Source organism: Priapulus caudatus, unplaced genomic scaffold (genome assembly GCF_000485595.1).
Source record: "Priapulus caudatus unplaced genomic scaffold, Priapulus_caudatus-5.0.1 Scaffold6, whole genome shotgun sequence".
Classification (NCBI taxonomy): domain Eukaryota; kingdom Metazoa; phylum Priapulida; class Priapulimorpha; order Priapulimorphida; family Priapulidae; genus Priapulus; species Priapulus caudatus.
Window position 1 is genome coordinate 788,554 of NW_014577067.1, and position 4,703 is coordinate 793,256.

At 42.2% G+C, this 4,703-nt stretch overlaps 1 long non-coding RNA gene across 1 annotated transcript; it reads left to right on the forward strand.

The window, feature by feature from the left end:
- The first annotated feature begins 899 nt into the window (after window positions 1–899).
- On the forward strand, window positions 900–3,712 carry LOC106805186. Its single transcript, XR_001393405.1, has 3 exons — window positions 900–977; window positions 2,300–2,362; window positions 2,735–3,712. It is a non-coding gene; the product is annotated as an uncharacterized LOC106805186 (long non-coding RNA).
- Window positions 3,713–4,703: the final 991 nt, after the last annotated feature.

Here is a 4,703-nt window from a genome sequence, read left to right on the forward strand (position 1 = left end):
AGCACGACGAACACGCAGATACACGCAAGTACACGCACGTACACGCGGGTACACGCACGTACACGCAGGTACAAGCACGACGAACACGCAGATACACGCAAGTACACGCACGTACACGCGGGTACACGCACGTGCACGAACGTGCACGCGGGTACACGCACGTACACGCGGGCACACGCACGTACACGTTGGTACACGCACGTGCACGCATACATGTGCATGTACCTGCGTGTACGTGTGTGTACCCGCGTGTACGTGCGTGTATCTCCGTGTACCCGCGTGTACGTGCGTGTATCTGCGTGTACGTGTACGTGCGTGTATCTGCGTGTATCTGCGTGTACATGCGTATACCCGCGTGCACGTGCGTGTATCAGTTTTCTCTTTCTTGTGGGTTTTAAGCTAACGCGCAGTGAAATGGGAGCAACTAGAGTTTATTTTGTCATAAGGTAATGTGATTATGCATGACACGAAGTATTTGCTAGTCGAGTACTGGAGAAATTAGCATTTGGATGAGCATTGTGCGGCTTTAACTTATACAAAGCTTATACAAAGCTTACCCATAACTTATTCGACGTACGCCAGCGTATTCACCAAATTTTTCATACGTCGGTATACGCTGGCTTTCGTTGGTAAGTCGTCAAGGTGTGACAGGGCCATAACAGGCAGTTTTAAGATGCTCCTTGGCGAGTCGCTCTCGCGCTCGTGATCTCGCAGCCCCAGCGTGCTAACCCCGCCGGCAGTGACAACGCGCTACGTACCGTGGTTCGGGCCCCGGCGTCGCACGTGGGAAGTATAATGAATGACAAACTTCTTTATTCGTGCCCGGGCGGATCGTGACGCGCCGCCAACGCAGCACCGGCAACCGGACTTGCGACTAACTATAAAAGACGAAGCCGGCGCGGAGAGAGACACACGCAGCGAAGACAGAGCTTAAGCAAGATAGTAGAAGCAGCCGCATATTTCTGTCACCAAGTTGAGTGAGTACAGTATTCAGTGCTTTTATATACATATTTACTTTATATAGGTATAATGTATATATATATATATATATATATATATAATATCAAGACTTAATAATACCTATTATAGGTATTATTAGCTCTTGATAATATTGAACTAATTCCTGAACATACCGTTATATATTTTTGTAATAACTATAAATTAGCCATTGAAATCGAATGAAAAACGTAGGTTAGGATAATTGCTTAAGATGGAAAACTCTAGTAGACATGAATATATATATTGATCTGCTGATTATATATTCTGATATTATAATAAGTCTGCTTTGTAAATTAATCATTGATTTTAGTCATCTTTAACACTTGAAGGCACTCGGAATTGTCTTGCAAATCACATCAAACAGTATATTTATACATCGCGATGATAACCTTGACGGCCTTAACGCCAGATGCAAATAATTATTGTATTTCCCGCAATTTGCTCCATGCGTGCCGAGGTTCACGCTTCATCTAAACTGGCTCTTGCTTGTTTGATGCACGCGGCCAGTGCGTCTCGTAGCCTAGCGCAGACCTGCGACTTTTTCATGCAACTCGACAGCGATTATAGAATCGCTGTAAAATTGCTGTGAAATCGGTACGTCTGCGGGAACGTGCAACTGCAACCCGTAGTGATTCTGGTCGCTTGCGACGAGTTGCAAGAAACCAATCTGTTTTGATTTTGAGCGACTCGTCCTCTCAATCGCTCCCAAATTGCTATAGAATTGCTTCGAAATCGAGCGCACACGCGGTGACACATCGACCGATCGCTTGCGGTTGCAGGTTGCAGCGACGATCAACCAAAAATCGCAGTTCTGCGCAAGGCTCAGTGATCAGTTTGAATGTAGGAAAAATCCGCGTGTGAATGCTGATGAGGGATGCGACGCTAGAGGGGAATTTTCCCCATTGACGCGTTTACCATCGTATTCATTTTGCTTTGATGTTGAGCTTGTGAACAAGAACAGCGGTCATTATCACTTTCGATGATGTGAAAATTCGACATTGCGTAACCATTCAGTCCTATCATATACTTACTGTGCGTGTGGGCAGGATGGGATCAGATAGGTTAGGTTTATTACGTGGTCTACATAGTTCATTTCCTGAAATGATTCTATAAGAGACTGCCATGCTATGATAATTACCCAGTTAGGTCACGTAATCATGCCCCGCCTCTTAGGAATTTGTGCAGGTCACGGCCATGGAATAGTTATACATTTATTATAAGGTCATATTACGAAGTGCAATGAAGAGCCAGTTGGGCGCAAACGAATCGTACGCTGATAGTTTACTTCGTTATTTTGCAGGTCGCTATTGCCAGCCTCTAAGCCAGTAAGATGAGGGTTCTGCTATGTTTCGCCTTGCTTGTGGTAAGATTGTCTTATTACATGACGCCATTTATTAGCCGGCATCGAAAACCAACATGTAATCATAATCTAATCTAACACCGAGACATATATCTCCGAACAGACATTTGTTTTTACTCATCAATAATTATAGTAGGTGCTACAATAGTGCATTTCATTATATAACTTGAATTAATTGAATCGAATTAATTATTTATTAATAATTATATTTTTACTTATTCATTTAATGATTATATTGATTATTAATCTATTTACTAATTATATCGATTAATATTCGTTTAATATAAATTTTTTATAAATCATACATGTACTAATTACCATTATTAATCACGCATTGAAAAAACTTCCTGCTATATACTCCATGTTTTTCTCCAGCTCGTCATTGGGGCCTACGCAGGAGGTGACTACCACCGTAGATCATACCGACCCTATCGCTCCTCCCGTTACGTCGCCCAGCCTCGCAGATACGACAACGTCGACTCGTACCGCGGATCGTACGACACCGGCCGCTACCACAGTGATTACCCTGTGTACCCGCCCAAGAGATACAACGGAAGGAGAAAGAGTTACCGCCCCAGAAGAAAATACTACGCTCCACGCCCACGCTACAACTCTTACCACAAACAACAAAACCGCTACCGCTCCGGGCGTTACTGAACGATGTAAACCCTACATAGACCCTGAACAGATATATCGACCCATCCACTACAGTCTTACGATTTCGGAAATATCTAGGCTCTATATAGACAGATAGACCCCTCCAACTACTACCATAGTTTCACGCATTCCTAAGAGATGCCACAGGCGCCTCTCATGTGTACATTTCATGATGGTTAACGGGTTTCGACTTACGTTTCTTTTTGAAGCCTCGTTTGGGATGGATCTAACTGGTTGGAGTGATTGCGAGGCACCGCTAGCCAATCACTGTTGCCATAGGGGCGTTCTAAAACGCTGCTTATTAACGAAGTGCCGCCAAGTTGACTAATTAGCGTGCACGCGTCAACACCACGTGCAATCTGAGTTAGCTTGACTCACTCACTTAGCAACAAGGATGGTGCGAGTATCTCGCTCAGACAGATAGGTCAGTTAGTTATAGACACGTTTAGAAGTTTATTCGAGTTGTTTCTAACCATTTCTTATTGTGATATGAAGATTGTTATTAATCCTCGTTGATAGATCGTGTAGAAAGAATTATTCTCTACACGTGATTTTCATATACGTATATGGCAAAAGCAGATAGGCCAACATTAAAATACAGTTCCATTAGAGAAGAATTAGTTTAGAGACCGAGTATATATCTAGATTTGTGTCAATTTCTATCAAGCTCTGAATAAACAAGATTTATCGCAAGAATTTAGTGTTGTTGTACATGTATACATTTATCGATTCTAAAGTTCCTCGTCTCAGTTTTCCCAAATTCCCTGCGTTGTGGCAGGATAGCCTACAGAGGCTCATATCTATGCGCGTGCATACACAGTGTATGTCATAAGAAATACTATTTTGTCCAAAGTATAGCTCTTTCACTTTCGCTCTCTCTCCCTCTCTTTCTCTTGCTCGCTCATATACTATCCATGCGTGGACACCGTTCTCTCCCCCCCTCTCTCTCTCTCTCTCTCTCTCTCTCTCTCCGTGTTATATGCGAAATCCGTATGACCAGTGAAAGATTCGAATAAACATGTTTCACATTAAATTACTTTGAATAAACATATTTCATATCAAATTACTTTGATTAGACATGTTTTATATGAAATTACTGATCGGGGTTACGCTCAGTATACGTTCTTAAAATTAATAAAATATGATAAAAGTTGGACATGTATTTACACTTGCATATATCACATAGGATACACATCGCCACCTATTGGCTGAATTAAATTTTATTCCTGTTACCCCAGATGGGGAAAGAATCTTTAGCTTGAAAAGGACCGCTGACAGATTAAAGGACTGCTGAAGATGACCTCATTATTGAACTTACAAATATAATTAAGAAATACCTGCCCTTAAGGCATGCACTAGGCATAAGCTCATCTATATCTGGCCGTCTCCTGTGCTAGCGCATCGTCTGAAATTCTGAATTCGTTTACAAGACTAAGCTCTAGGTTTGCACATGGCCAATAACTGCCAAATGGCATCGTATTATGTTGGAATAATACTTTTAAAACAGAGAGGGGGATATACGACTGTAGGCTAGTATAATAATTTTCAATCACAAGGTCTCCGTTAAATAAGGGGAGGAAGCCCTAGCTTGAAGATTAGTCCAGAAATCCTATATGATGAAGCTTTAGCTTAAATGGTACACACGACAGATTCATGGTCGCCATGATGCTTTTACTACTTTATACAC